The following is a 17,415-nucleotide window of genomic DNA, read 5'->3' on the forward strand; positions in this document are numbered from 1 at the left end:
GCTAAAGGTGCTAACCTGAATTGTAGTGCCAGGATATAACTGATGTTTTAACAGCCTAATTAATTTGTCTCATGAATGGCAGGGCTGGGAATTACATAGGGTGTCGAGTACTATTGACTTATGAAAATTAAGGAAGTGGGAAAGAAAAGAGAAAATACATTAATTGTTTAGTGGATTTAAGCCAGATCTACACTAGAAAAGGTTTGTTGGTATAGCTAAGATGGCGAACCCTCTTAGTGTAGATTCATCTTGCCAAAAATATTCTATTGCCAGTGTAGTTTAGACCAGTTTGCAGAACAAAATAAGCTATGCTGCCAAAAGTACTTCTTAGGTCTGTATAAATGTGTCTACACTAGGAATTTTGCCGATATAGAAATGTAAAAAAATTACACTGCTGATTGACAATACTATGTTGGCCAAAGTTTCTAGTGTAGACCTGGCCTTAATGTACCAGACAACTCTTTTGTATATATTCATCTTCAGAAATCAGTATTGACTGTTTTGTTCTTACATTGCTTAAAAGAGCAATGTTACGACACTATCATGTCCCTGTTTGTAGTGTTGCTGTACTGTAAATGTTACTTTCTTGAGTAAGACTTGAATTTGAATTAGACATTTAGCTGCCCTCTAGCTGCAAAGAGGAACACTTTCAGCACAATTGTTAGTCATGCCATTGCTAGACACTGAACAGGCCAACAGAAATGGTTCGTTTTAGAGAAAAGAAATGGTGCCCTATTAATTTTGGCCTTCCACTATGATTGCTGATCTGCACTGAGATGAGCCATTAAAACTGGGCTTCACTAACAAACAGTCATACTGCAGGAAAGAAGTGTCATCTTTTCTTTGGTGTTTGTACTGTAGTTACATCTACATTTCTTCCTGACTCGTGGGGCAATGGTAGATCATCCCTCACTTTGTGATTGTGTGCTGCCATATTTTGTGTGCTGCCATATTTTGATGTAACTGAAACTTTTAATTTTGGATCTTATACTTTTTTACTCATTTGGTTTTGGATCTTATTGTTCAGAGCCATTTTGATTTACCCCATTCCCCCTCCAGCCTGAAAAAAATCAGGAAATAAATACGCTGTGCTTCCAGCAGCTCTAGTCTACTTCGATTCTCCCCTTCCCCCCCTCATGCTCTGGGCCCAGTCATTTCACACTCTCCCACCAAGTAGACACTTACTCCCATAAGTATCCCATTGTTTTCAACTGATTACAGTGGAGTTAAAGCTGTTACGAGCTTACTGTCTAACTATATAATGAGTCTTCAGGGGACCACTTGCAGAGTAAGGTCTTTCTGCAGACATTCTTGTGTGGCTTCCTCAGTGGGACTCCTTACACTGCTACAGTTGGGCATGTGAAGAAGTTTTTACAGGATCATGGTCTAAGCTTCTACTCAACACTAATAGGAGGGCAGAACCGGTCTCTCAGAGGGTGTAAGAGGCCTCCTTATGGATGCATCTAGTGTGAAATGGGCTTTTAGGGCTTCTCTCCCAGCACTCTGGAACAGCTATCATTTGGTCCTAAGTCTTGTGTGTGTTACTTTCTTGTGTTTGGAAAACATGTTTTAAAAAAATGGAGCACAACGGGTGATCTGAGTTGTCTGGTAAGAGCAGCACTAAAACAAAACCATCATCACAATGTAACAGTCACAATCAAGTCCCTTGTGACTCCATAATTGTCAAGTCAACTAAAATGTCCATTAACTAATGGTAAATGATCATTGAAAATCTACGGAAATTTATTTTATACAGGAGCAGCACTGAATATATATATTTTAAATAGCAGTCAGGAAACTGGTTGAAATACCTAGGAACATGTCCAGCATGACAAGTGAAGGATTAAACTCACAGCTTCCGTTCTTAATAGGGGATTGCACACCTAAATCTCTACCTGGTACCTGAATTTGAAAGTCTATTATTTGCAGTGTGATTACTGGTTTTTGTGCATTAACAAAATTGGCGCTAATACTATTTTGTTTAGCTACATTACAGATTGTGAAATAATATTTAGGCTTCAGTCACCCTAATATTTAGGTTTCAATAAAATGTAATCAGATATAAATTTAAAATCAGAAGGATTTTTTTTTTCTGGCAAGGCTCATTAGAAGTTGACAGCAGCTTAGAATATTTTTTGGTCTCAATCATACAGTTCTTACTCAAGTGACTAGTTTTATTGATTGTGTTGTTTAGTTATAAAAATACTCTGATGTACTGTCAGCATGATTTTAATTATTTAATTTATATAACTGCAACGTGAGCCTTATAAGTAGGGAATGGAGGGCAATCAAAACATCTCTGTGTCTAAGCGTACAGGTTGAAAGAGGGGAAAGGTACCTCTTATTAATATATGCATGTCATGTTGCGTGATTCCTGCCAAACATTTACTGTTTGGCACATGTGTCCATAAAAGGCATACTACAGCAAAATAACAGCTAACTGTTTAACTGTTAATTTTCTTATTAAAGTGTAATTTGATGCTCATGTTAAATGTACCGTATTATGTGGTCTTGATATGTCTTTCTGTTCTATTATAGGTCACCCACTGGGGAATGCTCTTGTTTTACTTTAAACGCAAAAGTGACAAGAAGATTTCTTGAACATTGGGAATTCTGCAGGTAAGGACTGTAATGATTTAATTGAAGCCATCATTTCTTTTATATAAGGAATATAGCTATTATTATTGAGCACCAGCATGAAACAAACACAGAAGAATTACAGTTGATGACTTGCAGTAAGAAAAACTAAATAAGAGTCATTGAAAATATGCCACTTTGTAATGGAATGAAAATGTATGGGTAGAGATGGTTTCTGTTCTTATACATGGGCTGGCATCCAAAGCATGAAGGGTAGGATGTTGCATTCAGATATAATAATCAGAACCAACTGAGAAGTTACACTTTTAAATCTTCGAAGTGTAAATATCAGTACTGTGGCTCCGCAGTTAGCACTGAGGATATCAGCAGCACAGGCTTAACCTGCCTGTCACTGTCCATTTTAGATATTCAGACAAGAATTGGTGGATCTACACTTTGTAGTCAGGAAACATTCTTCCTCCTCTTTGGTGGTGTTGCTGAATAATAGCATTTGTTCAGAACGAGGTTGTCATTTTTTGATCTTTCCCATCAGATAAACAAGTAGTAGCTCTGTCCTGGAAAAACCTGTAGTTCTTTGTTTAAACAGTGAAAACCCTGACTTGTGCAAGGGAGGAAAGATTTTGAGCTTTTCAGTGGATTTGTTGAAAGATAAAATAATTACTTGAGATTGCTACTGGGAAGGTTCTGTACTCACTGGAGATGCTGATATAAACTCCTGTAATGACAGCTGGCACAGAAAGTAAAACTGAATCCTGTCTTTTTACACTAGTAACACTGACATTTTTCTATGTAAATAGGTACAATGCCGGTAACCAGCATACACTCCTCCCTAGCAATCAGTGACAAATTTCACAATAGTATACAGTATTTGCTATGATGGTATATGAAATATGAATCTTAGGGTCTAGCATCTCAGGCAGATCTTCAGTTTCTGAGCTACTGTATCAACAGTGCATCTACCATTGTTTCCATTTCTTTTCTTACAGTACTAATCTGAGATTTACATGCAAAGGGCCATTAGTTTCTTGCAACTGGGGAAATAACTGAAAATCTTCCATAGTGAAGTATGATATTTTGTTATGTTGTTTGAATGTCATGAAAAATCAGAGCCTAAGATATAGAAATTATGTTGAGACTCCACTGGGCTTGCATTCTTGGAACATTTCCTAGAGCAATTTCACTGCTTAATTTACATTTGGTGTTAGAAACTTTATAAGACTCCGGTGCTTTGTTATCTAGGCCCAGGTTTTGAAAAGGAAAAATTGGATGTCTATTAAGTTTAAAATAAAACTGTAATGTTCCCTTATAAAAGTAGGCATGTTGTGATTTAAATGTCAATGCTATGCTTGGAGCTCTTCAAAGACATAGGACAGTTCCTGCCTTGAGAATCTTACATTGTAAGTAAATAGAATGTATACAGAGAGTGTTGTTTTTAAGAGGTGTTTTGCAACTTTATACCATATTTGTACAGAAAGCTAGTGTAAAATATATTTGAGAGCATTAAAATAGTAGTTTATTTTCTCTTCTCTTTCCAAACTCATCATCTTCACATCTTTGCTAGGAACATGCCCCCGGTCAACCCCCCCCCCCCCCCCAAAAAAAAAAAAAAAAAAAAAGTTTAGCACTTTCTAAAGGCAAAGTTCTGAAATGTTTCCTTTTGACATGTTGGTTTTGAATCTACATGGGTTTGTCTGCCTGCATGGTGCTGATTGCAGGATCAGGGCTACTAAGTGTCATCATTGAATTTCTTACCACTTTTCTGTTCGAGGTCAGCAAGTGTTATAGCCTTCTTCCAAAACTCATGATTGTATGCGGGCTGTTCTACTTCGAGTGATTGCTCATATCCATTCCAATATAGGTGAATGAGTGCCCCGTGCACTGGTTCCTGGAACTTTTTTGCCCTTAGCAAGCCCCGTAGGGCCGGCTTCGGCACCCCCTGGAGTGCCGCGCTTGTGTCGCGGTATAGCAGGTGCCACCAGCCCTGAGGGCCCCCAGTTCCTTCTTTCTGCCCATTGACGGTTGCTGGAATGTCTGCCCCTTGCTGAACAGCAAGTAGCAATCCCTGTTCTCATCGTTCTTGTTGTTAGAGATAGTGTTAAGTATAGTTGTTTAATTAAGAATAGTTAAATGTTAGAACAATAGATAGTTAGCCCTCAGGGGCTTAGGGTTGGGCCATGCCTGGCTCAACCGGTTTTAAGGCCTGCGCTGCTTGTGGCGAGGCTTTTCCTGTGAGCGATCCTCACAACTGCTGCCTCCGTTGTCTCGGGGAGCAGCACAGAAAGGACAAATGTAAAATTTGTAAGGCCTTCAAGCCGCTGACCCAGAAGGAGAGAGACGCCAGCTTGAAGGCCATCCTGATGGAGTCCGCGCTCCGATCGGACTCCGAACTGACGCGATCCCCTGTGGCACCGAGCGTAACCTCGGTGTGGAGCACACCGCCCGCACCGCAGCAACCTTCGGTGCCGAGGAAGAAGAAGCGGCAGGAGGCTGCCCGCAAAGACTCCCCTGCGCCGCCTGTCGGGCTGGGGGCCAGTTCGAAGATGCCCCAACCACGTGCCATGGAGACTACTCCGGCACCGCCATCTCCTCGCAGGGAGCCTCCCCTGACTCCTGGGGGTGGGAGAGCGCCCCTGCAAGGGCCATCAACACTGGAGGCATTCGCTGCAGCTCGAGCCCCGATGGGCATGCCCGCGTCTCCTTTCCCCCCTCAGCCAAGAGTGTGGGGACCGGTGTCTCGGGGTAAACCCGCGCTGGGTTGCCCTGGTGGGTGGTCGAGGCAGGAGTCCAGGTCTCCTCCCAGATGGTCATGGAGGGTAGATAGTGCGGGCTCTCCTCCCAGCTCCGACTCTGAGTTGTCGAGCTCCTTGACACTGTGGCACCGAGGGTGGTCTAGAGGCTTATGCGCAAGGTGCCGCTGCTACAGTTCCGCCTCCTGTGAGGATCGCACTTCGGGACCTCGCACCCTGGCACCGAGCCCAGTGCGGCACCAGTCTTGATCCCCGGCACGCAGCTCGGGGCGGATCCCAGTACCTGATGAGACCCGACACGCTCAGCACCGGTCCAGATCCCCGGCACATAGCCTGGCGCGGATCCCGATGCCTGACCAGACCCGATGCGTTCAGCACCGGACTTGATCCCCGGCGCGCAGCCCAGCGCGGATCCCGGTGCCGGATGACACCCGGCACCGATCACGATCCCGGTCCCACAGCTCAGTGCGGGCCCCATCACCGAGAGGGACCAAAGGTGCGCGGCACTGGTCTAAATTTCAGACCAAGAATTTAGAGGGATTAAAAATGTACATATTTATATGAAAAAAGGGAATATGTATAATTTAAATTTTTTATTTTTTTATGCCAATTCAAGTTATTTAAGAAAAAGTGGCCTATTTCTATACAAGTCTCTACACAAACTTGCACCAAGTAATGAAAGGTGTGAATTACCACCTTTGTAGTTTGTTTTTGTTGCAGCTTCTGTGGAGACAAACCATCCAGCATAACTCCTAGTAGAGTCAGTAAATATGGGGAGTTGCCTGAGTAAGTTGTGCAAACTCAGGCCTTAAGATTGTGACATGAAATAACCAAACAAGGATATATTAAGTAGAGCTATTTTTAATCTGTTGACCATTTCCCTTAACCTGCCCTGTCATCTTACTGATGCAGCAGTTTCTGAAACAGTTAAATTAAGGTGCAAATTCCACCCTACTTTAGCATTTCTTTGATGTCAGTCAATTCTCATTGGTTAATTTTCATAGGATCAAAACTAGCTCTGTGACTAGCTAGCTGGAGCAGCAAATGGTTGTACTCCCCAAAATCATAGTTTCTCAACTTGTGGTATGCGTACCCCTGGGGGTACGCGAGACACAGGCAGGGGGTATCGGGGGAATAACAGAGTGAAGGGGAGGCGGGCAGCAACAGCCTGCTTCCCACCCGGTCACAACTCCCAGCTGGAAGGCAGGCTTCAGCTGCTAGCTTCTGGGGCCCCCGCTTCCTGCCGGGTCCCAGCTCCCAGGTGGGCAGCCTCCTGTGTCTTGTGAGCTGGGCTCACAGCTGACTGGTAGCCACCCATTCCCTGACTCCAAACCGAGGGACAGCCTCCAGAGCCCTGGCTTGAAGATGGGCAGCAGCCGCTTGCCCACATCCCTGGTCCCAGCCATTGCAGAAGCCTCCTCTGCCCCAGCTCGGATTGAGTAGCAGTCGCCCACCTCCTGAGCTGGCAGCCAGGTGGCAGCCCCCATCCCTGGCTCAAAACCCAGTGCCCAGAAAACTAGCTGAGCCGTGAAATTGACAATTATGACAGCCCCAGATTTCATCAATTACCGTCTTTTCCTATCTCTCTCTCACCCCTTCCTCCTCTCAAATCTATGTCAAAAAATTTGGTGCTGTGCTTTATATCCCCCAGCATTGGCATGCCGCTCAAAGCCTCCTAGCTTTGGCCAACATCACCTCTAGCCCAGGTACATACTTGAGTTGTACACCCCTGATGTAAAGGTGGTAACCCTACCCACCCTAGGTCGGACATCTGTCCTATCACAGCCTTATGTACTGAGCCCTTCTTCCAACATATGGCTCACATTAGTCTGTAAATATAAAATCCCGTGGAAAATTGAGTGTTGGGGTACTTATTAAAATTTTCAGAAGTTAGGGAGTACTTGCTACTTAAAAGATTGAGAAACACTGCCCTAAATGGAGTACAGACGCCTTTGTGGTGAACTTTATTGTAAAACAGAAGAGTATCTTGGCCCTTAAAGTCCCAAAACAATACGACAGGGCGTTTCTCAAGCAGAAGGTAAAGAAAAAGGAATAAGATCTGGCTTGCTTCAGCTGCGACCAAAGTGTGGCTCTGAAGTACGACTCTTTTCAGATGAGATTCAAACAGGGAGATCATGCATCCATGGGTCGCTTTCCTACTGGAGCCCTCTTTCCAAAGGTCCATCTTTCCTCCCTGCTACCAGATTCATTCCCTAGCTTCTCACAACACATCCCTCTTGTAACCTTCATGAGGGAATTAATGAATTCCTCACAGCTTGTCAGCTACTACACAGCCTTCTACACTGCAAATTCCTGCATTCATGACAGACAATTGTGGTGTTGGTTCTGGATATAGAGAAGATGTACCCTTTTGCTTCCAACCTATGGATGGGGTTTATACACTTCAACACAGGCCCTCATTTTTTTTTTCTAGTCTGTGAGTAAAACTATAATGTGAAATCTAGAGAGTGGCAGAGGGAAAACTAATTTGTGCAATATACCATATGGTTTGATATCATAAGTTTAAATTAGATTTGGTTGAAAGAAAGAGCTGACATCATTCTGTGAGACTTCAGTGGCAATGAAAATTGAAAACGTGAGACACATGGGATTTATCACTGAAATTTTAGGTGCTTATTATGCAACTTCCACTGAAATGTTAACTGTTTCATTGCGCAAAACAATAATTTAAAGTCACAGGTCAATTCTTTCAAAAATGAGTGCCTAAAGTTGTCTGATATCTTATGATATCAAACCATATGATATTTTGCACAAATTATATTGCACCTAAATCATATTGGGCACCTAACTATGCCCCCAGTCCTGGAAACACTTAGGCATGTGCACAGGTTTACTCACATGTGTAGTCATAAGCACATAAGAACGGGCACACTGGGTCAGAACACTGGTCCATCTAGCTCAGTATGCTGTCCCTGACAGTGACCAGTGCCAGATGATTCAAAGGAAATGAACAGAACAGGGCAATTATAGAGTGATCCATCTCCTGTCATCCAGCCTCAGCTTCTGGCAGTCACAGGTGCAGGGCCAGCCAGAGCCTGGGGTTGCATCCTTGACCATTCTGACTAATAGCCATTGAGGGAACTATTCTCCATGAACTTAGCCAATTCTTTTTTGAACCCAGTAATACTTTTGGCCTTCACAACATCCCCTAGCAATGAGTTCCAAAGGTTTACTGAGCATTGTGTGAAGAAGTACTTCGCTATATTTGTTTTAAACCTGCAGCCTATTAATTTCATTGGGTGATCCCTGGTTCTTGTGCTATGTGAAGGGGTAAATAACAATTCCTTATTCAATTTCTCCACACTAGTCATGATTTTATAGACCTCTATCATATTTATAGACATCTTTCCTAAATGGAAGAATCCCAGTCTTTTTAATCTCTCCTCAAATGGAAGCTGTTCCATACCCCTAATAATTTTTGTTGCCCTTCTCTCTATCTTCTCCAATTCTAACATATTTTTATGAGATGGGGTGACCAGAGCTGCATACAATATTCCAAGTGTGGGTGTACCTTGGATTTATATAGTGCATTACAATATTTTCTGTTTTATAATCTATTCCTTTCCTAATGGTTCCTAACATTCTATTAGCTTTTTTGACTCCTGGTTCACATCGAGCGGATGTGTCCACAATGACTCCAAGATCATTTTCTTGAGTCTCCTTGCCTTCAGCTGGACTGGTCACGTAGGAAGAGTTACATGTGCTTTACAGCCCTGTTCTTGTAACTCGACCTGTGTGGGCTCTGGAGTCCAACTGTATGTATTCAGTTGCAGGATCAGGGCCTTAGTTAAGTGTCTAATTGTAGATGTAGGTGCTGACATTTAATCATCCATTTTTGAAATATTCAGACTTAAGCTTTGATTGTGCTACTGGTGCACACTTTGTAAATGTTTCCCAGATTATTTGTCTGTCTGTGTGTGTGTGTGTGTGTGTACACATGCATATGAAAGCCAGTGCTTTTCTATTTAGAGTCGATGTTTTATCCAGAAGATTGGAAAATAAACACATTTATTAGGATTAACTTCATTTTTTTGCAAAGTGGTCATTCAGGGTGATGAGAAATAGAATAATTCAAGCTTATTTCGTAAGAACAAACAAACCAGTATTTTGAAATAGAGTGGAGAATCCTGAAAATGCATAAATGAAAATGTCTATACTATAACAGTTGTATTTTTTGTTTTCATTTTTTGGAGCCGATCAAGCTATTTTAATTTTTTTGTTAGTAGCTGGCGTTGTATAACCTACAAAATATGGTACTAGAACTGATTCTATAATTCAGTAGGAAATAAGACCGGATTCAGCTCAACCTACCGTTCAGTTCCCTGGGTAGTTTAAGTGACTGCTTTTCTATAAAACTTGGGCTAAAAAGTTAGACCCTGATCCTGCAGTACTAGGTATACTAAGTCATGGTAAGCAGTAGAACAATGGCACTGTAACTGAGAAACTGTGAGCCTTAAATACATATTTTATTAATTAGAGGAGAGTTTTTATATTTCCCTTGCAGGTCGCCTGATATAAATATAGGGGCAAGACCCTAGCACCCAGTCTGTGTGCAACTAGTGCAGCTCTGTGGGTACAAAATAGTCTTTGAGTAGTCTTTAAGCCCTATATCACCTCGGAGCTGATGGGCACTGGTCCAGTCTTCTGGTGGTTCTGTGCTATGCTGGCTGCCCCCTGGCCTGCTGGAGAGTAGGAATGCACTGGCCATACCCCTTGTACTGGTAGCAAAAGTGGTTTCGGTGCAGTTGCTGTTATGTCAGCTCAGCAAAGCTGGGCTCCCCATATGCAAGAGACATCCTACATGGGCTATTTCTGCTGCGTTTAAGTCCACTTTGATTTGCAGAACTGGGCCATCCATATTTATTAGATTTATAGTCTTAGTGATAGTGAACTAAATGGAAGATTTCACTGAGGGTTAAGTAGGAAGCTCTGAGCAGGGTCATAGCTATTTGGTCTTGCCTGCTTATTACACATCCATCCCATTTACACATCCATCCTCTCCACCCACAACTTGAACTCTATTATGCAGCATTTACAACACACAGATTGTATATCAAATGCTTGGAGGAGCCATGATGTAATGCAATTCTTTTTTAACACAGTTCATCAATCAGGTATTCAATTATGCAATGTTTTAGTGCACATATGAGCTAACTAAGTCCTACAAGAGAAGAGGGAAGAAGCCAGCAAGAATTGTAAAGGTAGTGTAGCAGTAACAAGCCAATTCATTAACAGACGAATTAGGAAAATTGCCACCCAAATAAATGTAAAGTGTCATTCAGTGGGCTCGTGTTACTGACCTTGGTAGCATTAGTGAGACATTTTTGTTGAGTTACTGTTCTTGATCTTCTTTTCCATTGTCTTGTGCAAATTACATAAGAAAATTGCTTTGCTACAAACCATAGGGCCAATTTTGGTCTCAGGTATGCTGGTGTAAATTCAATTAATTCCTTTGAAGTCAGTGAAGTTACTCCAGATTTATTGTATCTGGCCATTTCTAAGAGCGTCTGTATTGCATAAGCAGTAGTAACAGTATTTCTACATTGTGTGAAGTCTTTCCTCATTTGGGGTTCAGTTTTGTGAACACTTAGACATATGATTAAACCTTCACTAGTCCTATAAGTGTCTTTGTAAATTGTGGCTGCTGGTTGCAGTTGCAGACAACAAAGCACTGTGAAGAGATGCTCCACAGCAGCTAGCTCAAATTTATTTTCCTAGAATCATAATTAGGATTGCAAGAGTCCCAACAGTAAATTATAGAGAACATTTGCCTGATTTTTTGTGTCTTTGTGTGGGGTTTTTTTTCCCCCACTAGAGAAGGGTCTAGGTTGCAAAATCTGTGTTTTGAATCCCCCAAAGTTGAAAGAGAGTTTGGACTTGAGGTTTTGGCTCAGCCTGTTCTAGAAATTTGGACCAATTATGAATTGTGATCTGGTTCCAAGTTTGGATTTTTTACCTTCCTTCCTCAACAAGAACAACAAATTTAAGGATATCCGATCCAGGATTTATGTTTGAGCTCAGATCAAAGCATGTCAGATCCAGGATTTATGTTTAATTTATATCACATTTTAATTCATTTTATATTCCAGCTACTGAGTGTATTCCAGGATATGTATCCAGTGTATCTTGAGTCCAAACATAGAGGAGTATGGTTCCTTTAGGTCTATATATTAATGTTTTAGCTACAAGTTTTATCAGGGGTCAGCCTTGTTTTACTTCTCCAGCTGCTGAATATGCAAAAGTCAGTTGGAATGTTTAAATTCTCTCAGTAAATTTCGGAACAAAATATGATCTCATCTGATCAGAAAAGCATAGTTATCCTGCCCATCACCACATTAATGTCATGTAAACATCTTCATACCCCCTGCAGAACAAACTTTGTAAGGAGCACTATGGGGCAAAATAAATACTACAGTAGGCTCCAAAATAACTAGAATATGTGCAGTTATCTCCTTCTGCTTCAGATAACACCACATTCCACTGCACATCCTCCCCTCTTTAATTCTATTAGAAGATCCATGAGGGGTTGAGCATAGAATCATAGCAGATTAGAGTTGGAAGGGACCTCAGGAGGTCATCTATTTCAACCCCCTGCTCCAAAGCAAGACTAACCTCAGCTAAATCATCCCAGCCAGGGTTTTATCAAACCGGGCCTTAAAAACCTTTAAAGATGGAGATTCCACCACCTCGCTAGGTAACTCATTCCAGTGCTTCACCAACCTCCTAGTGAGAGAGCTTATATCCAACCTACTCCTCCCCTTGTTCTGTCATCTGCCTCCACTGAGAGCAGCCTCGTTCCATCCTCTTTGGGGAACCCCCCTTCAGGTAGTTGAAGGCTGCTATCAAATGTCCCCCTCACTCTTCACTTCTGCAGACTAAATAAGCCCAGTTCCTTTAGCCTCTCCTCATAAGTCATGAGCCCCAGCCCATAATCATGGTTGCCTTCTGCTGGATTCTCCAGTTTGTCCACTGTGACAGGGCCAGACCGCAGGGTTATGAAAGGGTACTGGAAGGCATGTATATTAGCCCCAGGCTCCATAAAGCCCTCTTCTCTGGGTAACCCAGCTGGGGCTAATTGAAGACAGTTGGGCCAATTAGGCCACCTGGAGCCTATCAAAGAAGCTGCCCCAGCAGTTAAAAGCCTCCATTTCAGGCAGGCCAAGTAGGCTGAAAGGGAGTTAACAGCCAGAGCAAAGCAAAGCAAAGCAAAGCAAAGCAAGCAAGCAACGCAGAGTGAAGAGGAGTGAAGTGAAGCAAAGCGGAGCTGCCCTGCCCTGCCCTGCCCTGCCGCCACTATAGCTGCAGGGCTTGGGACTATCATCCACGGCCGCTACCATACTGAGACAGAGAGGCTCCAGCCGGGGAAGACACCACAACCCTTCACGCCGGTACGAGGGAGCAGTCTACAGGCCGGTGGGGCCACTGACAGGCGGCCCAGGGAAGGTAGTAGGTCTCCAGGACTAAGCAGGGTGAGACCACTCCTTGCAGGGTCCCTGGGTCGGGGGCCCGGGGAAGAGGGCGGGACCGGGTCCCCCCTCCCCCTGCACTCCCCTCCCCGCCGCACCACTGGCATAGCCGCTGAAGCGCAGGATCCACAGGGCGGGACAGGCGCACCCTGCCACACCACATTCTTTCTGTAGTGGGAGACCCAAAACTGACCACAATACTCCAGATGTGGCCTCACCAGTGCCAAATAGAGGGGAATAATCACTTCCCTTGATCTGCTGGCAATGCTCCTACTAATGCAGCCGAGTATGCTGTTAGCCTTCTTGGCAACAAGGGCACAGTTTTGATTCATATCCAGCTTCTTGTCCACTGTAACCCCCAAGTCCTGCAGAAGTGCTGCTTAGCCAGTTGGTCCCCAGTCTGTAGCAGTACATGGGATTCTTCTGTTCTGAGTGCAGGACTGCACTTGTCCTTGTTAAACCTCATCAGGTTCCTTTTGGCCCAGTCCTCCAATTTGTCCAGGCCTGATGCAATGCCGTGTAGACTGCTTGAGCTGAGAAAGTAGTGTATAAGCAGGCTGCTGCAAGAGATGGAATAGCGGAACACATGTGATTGTAGAAAGTCTGATTAATAAGAATAGGTCCAATTGGATACACATGTAGGGCTCCCATTGACTGCATGAGGGCTACACTGATGTGTGTAAAGGCAAAATTTGAGCCACAATCCTCCTTACCGCTTAAGAAATGTTCAAGTTAATTCTTTGTCTTTAATTTCTTTCTTGTATTTCTGTGTACTGAATCTTTCTATGGGAAATGTTCTGAATTCCCTCACAGTCCCAGCTAGCTAGTAGCTTAAAATAGTTTTAAACTGTTTGTTGAGTCAAAATGGGTTTGATTGATATGGAATTTGTACTGTAGCTTTTGTATCTTGCTTTATTGGGTAGGTCCAGCAAGGGTGGATTGATTTAAATCATGATTTAAATCACCAAGAGAAAATCATTGATTTAAATCAAGTTTCCCACTGATACTTCTTCACATATTTCTTAAACAATGGTGCAAATCTGATCACTAAAACATGTTAATTTACAACTCAGTACAGCATTTTTCAACACCTAGGAGGATATACCAGGTGTAATTTTTTAGATAACTTGATTTTTATTAATTTAGGAAATAGTACATAATACCTGTGTCAAGCTGCAGATGCAGCAGCGGTACATTAAGAATGGTAAGAACTAAATCACACACGAACACAATAGCACTTATATTTTATTAAACTAAATCTTAAATGTTACATAAATGTTTCACATTTGCAGTTGCAGCAGTCTCCTGAGTTGTCAGCTGATGGCTGTCCTTGAACTCTTTTTTAATTTTCAAATTTTAACAACTCTAACAGACAAGTCATCACAACACTAAACGCATGCTGTCCTTAAAACTTCTACAACTAACTCTCATCTTCCCCACTCCCACTATCATTTTTATCATAGACTGAAACAGAAATATGAGTTTTTCTGCTTTTTCAACTCCCCATCCATTTCTCAGCTTTGAGTGAATAATACCAAACAATGAAAATATTCTCTCTCTGCCTACAGAGGAATCTGCTGCTGTGAAAAGTTGGCTTAGCAACTGAAAGAACTCTGTTTCAAGATTCCTGGCTAATGATTTCCACCAATTTAGGAGAGTGACTTTGTTCAAAACATCATCAGTAAACATGTACTGTTTAAATGGTTCCGCTCCAGCCCTGAAATTTATTATGACTGACATAACTGAGGAGTGATTTTGAGATGCCCAGGCCATGGCCGCATCGTCATCTTCAGAAATTAGGCATCTACCTTCATATTTGGGGTTGAGAATGTTCGCAAGAAAATGAGGTGGAGTTAGTGCTTGATCCATTCACTTCTTTATTGCCTGCTGTTTAACTTTCTGGTGAGGTATTTCTTTTTTCAGTGTTTCTTGAAGTGCTTTCCAAATTTTGACAGCACCAGCAATGCAGCAACAATTTCTCTGAAGTTTGTTTAAGGCTCTAGATATAGGCTTCAGTATACTGAGCATATCCTCTACATTCCTCTTTAATCCAATGTTAGATAGTTTGGATGAGATACTTCCATCTATTTTATCACTGTTTTCTTCACAAAGTTTTATGCGAATAGGCCAGTTCTTAATACATTGTTCAAAACAATCAACCACAGAATTCCATCGAACATCTTAGGGGAGAATTATTTTGGATCCTCCTGCTCTCTTCAGGGAAGCTGAAGCAAAACGGTTGTTATGGAAGTATTTTGCGACTTCAACTACATTTTCTTTTATTCCTGGAGAAGACGTACTTAAGTCTTTGGCCGAAAGATGCATTAAATGGGCACTGCAGCCATATGTTGTTAAGGAGCATCCTTCCATTTATTCTTCTAAGTATCTTCTCATCTCTTCCACATTTGCAGCATTGTTTGCGACAAAACTGCACACGTGACAGTTGAATTTTTGTTCACAGTTTATTACAGCTTTCACTGCCACTTCTTTTAAATATTCTGTTGTGTGGGCATTTCCCGATGTATCTATTGTTTCTGAAAGATATGCAACCCAATCTTCTGTTGTCACACAGGCACATATTACTGGATTATTTTGTACATTGCTCCACCCATCAAGACTTAAACTGGCAAATTTCCCCTCAGTATTTCTTGCACACTGTTTGTTTCTTCTCATACATTGTATCTAGCAACCTTCCAGCAATGTCTGCTCTACCAGGTGGAGTGTAGCCTGGTCATAAGGACTCAACCATGTCAATGAAGTGTTATTGTTAACAATGCGAAAAGGAGAATTTGTGGTATAAATGAACTGAGCAATCTTTTCATCTATGGTGTCTTGTTGGTATTTGCTGGTCCTTACTACAAACCCATCCATGGTGGTGGTTTTACTGGATGATTGAAATCTTTTGCTTGCTACCGATACTTTGTTGTCTGAATATGTTTAGTTTTAGCACTGCTGCTAAAAGTACCACCAGATGACTCTCAAGTTATTGCAGATAGACAGTCACAGTCAAAGTGTCTTATGCTTAAATGAGATCCTGAAACAAAATTCAAAAATGATTTTGAATAGTCGTTCTTCTCAGTTCTTCTCATTCTATTATTCAGTTAATCATTTATATTTTTTTCAGCAAGGATGCAGATTCGATTCCAAATGACCAAAAAAGCTAAGACTGACTGCACTTAGAGTGCACTTAATTTTGGAGTAAGCACCGTAGGACTTACTGGTACTTCTGTTTTTTGAGGAAACCAGTATAGGATGGGGTTCCCTTGGAAAAGCTGAGTTATGCTGAAGTAAAATAGGGAACAGACTTATGGCATCATCATTATGGTCTGTGGCCATGATATTCCAAAATAAGGGGCATGTATTATGTAATATAAAATAAGAAAATGACACCCAGTGACAACTGGCAACTCTAGATTTCTCTTACTGCAGCTTTCTATATCATATACTTCGGTGATAGATTCTAAACCTAGTTAACTAATTAAACAAGCCATAAGGATTAGCTAAGCTAAATTTTTTTTTCTAGCAACATCCAACATAGCAAACAGCTTGGGAATTTACTTGTTAAATCACATTTATACTAAAAGGCATAGTGAGAGTCTTGAAGGATGATGCATTGCAAAGTGAATTATTTAGTTACTAACAGTTGATCCACATTGTTCTTCAGACATATCTACATCTTCATCCACATCATTTTCTCCCAATAAGCAGTTTTCATTATGTTTCATTCTTGCAGCTAGGCCCTGCATCTCCTCCTTGCACTGCTTACACTTGACACGTTTTCCTTTTTTACTCAGGGAAGGAATTTCTTCAAAATATTCTCAGATAGGGTCTCTCTCATGCCCAGAAGCCATGACAGTTTTTCTATGGCAAAAGTGTGGGGAATATAGAAGCTGTGTGTGTACTGAATAATGTCTTCCCTTTTTCTTTCCAGTCCACTTCACTGTTCCTTTCTACTCTGCCTCCGTCCTTTGTCTCTCTGTCTTTAAGACAGTGTCTTAACTAACTCCTCTGCCTTGCTTGGCCCCGTTCCACCACCACATAAGCACAGAACAACAACAATCCTATCTGACCTGTGTCTTTCTTTCCACATGTAGTCTGCTGAGAAACAAACTGAAACAGAAACTGAAAGCCCAGAACTTTCAAGAAGCAAGAGCTGGTAGTTAGGCTGGACAGACTAGAGCCATTAATTCATTTTTATGAGACTGTAAGTGTAGGTTTAGTACGTTTGTGATGAGATTTAATTGTAACTGTTATTTTTTAAATGAGAGAGAAATTTAGTATTTTACTGATGATTTAAAAAAAGAAAAATCCTATTTAAATAAAAAAGTCTTTAGTCTGCTGAGAAACAAACTGAAACAGAAACTGAAAGCCCAGAACTTTCAAGAAGCAAGAGCTGGTAGGTAGGCTGGACAGACTAGAGCCATTAATTCATTTTTATGAGACTGTAAGTGTAGGTTTAGTACGTTTGTGATGAGATTTAATTGTAACTGTTATTTTTTAAATGAGAGAGAAATTTAGTATTTTACTGATGATTTAAAAAAAGAAAAATCCTATTTAAATAAAAAAGTCCGACTTTAAAAAAA

At 41.7% G+C, this 17,415-nt stretch overlaps 1 protein-coding gene across 1 annotated transcript in view; it reads left to right on the forward strand.

The window, feature by feature from the left end:
- The window catches only part of BMPR1B (bone morphogenetic protein receptor type 1B), a 376,117-nt gene that overhangs the window by 140,617 nt on the left and 218,085 nt on the right, over window positions 1–17,415 (forward strand). The window contains exon 3 of the mRNA XM_067557217.1: window positions 2,539–2,619. The gene's annotated coding sequence lies outside the window, so the exon portion shown is untranslated. The remainder of the gene's footprint in view (window positions 1–2,538; window positions 2,620–17,415) is intronic.

Source organism: Emydura macquarii, unplaced genomic scaffold (genome assembly GCF_026122565.2).
Source record: "Emydura macquarii macquarii isolate MOO-44397 ecotype Brisbane River unplaced genomic scaffold, CSIRO-AGI_Emac_v2 contig_1790, whole genome shotgun sequence".
Classification (NCBI taxonomy): Eukaryota; Metazoa; Chordata; order Testudines; family Chelidae; genus Emydura; species Emydura macquarii.